This window comes from Colobus angolensis, unplaced genomic scaffold, assembly GCF_000951035.1.
Source record: "Colobus angolensis palliatus isolate OR3802 unplaced genomic scaffold, Cang.pa_1.0 Scaffold142, whole genome shotgun sequence".
NCBI lineage: Eukaryota > Metazoa > Chordata > Mammalia > Primates > Cercopithecidae > Colobus > Colobus angolensis.
In genome coordinates, this window is record NW_012114511.1 from 4,798,219 (window position 1) to 4,798,692 (window position 474).

Genomic DNA, 474 nt, shown 5'->3' on the forward strand with positions numbered 1-474 from the left:
AGTCTCCTACATAATCACAATACAGCCATCAAAATTAGGAAATTAACATAAATATATTAATATCATCTAATCTTCAGATCCTATTCAAATTTTGGCAGTTTCAATAATGTTCTTTATAGCAAAAGGATCCTGTCCAGAATTACTCATTGAAAGTCTCTTCAGTCTCCTTCAATCCGGAATACCTCAGCCTTTCCTTGATTTTCATGACCTAAACACTTTTGAAGGTTACAGTCCAGTTATTTTATAGAAGGTCTCTTAATTTTGGTTTCTCTGATGTTTCCTCATGATAAGATTTAGGTTATCTATATTGACAGTGACGTCGAAGAAGCAATGTTGAGCCCCTCTCTTTGCATCCTATCAAATAATGCAAGATTTTTTTCCTTTTTTTTAAGAGACAGAGTCTCAGGGCTGGGTGTGATGGCTCACGCCTGTAATCCAGCACTTTGGGAGTCCAAGGAGGGAGGACTGCTTGAG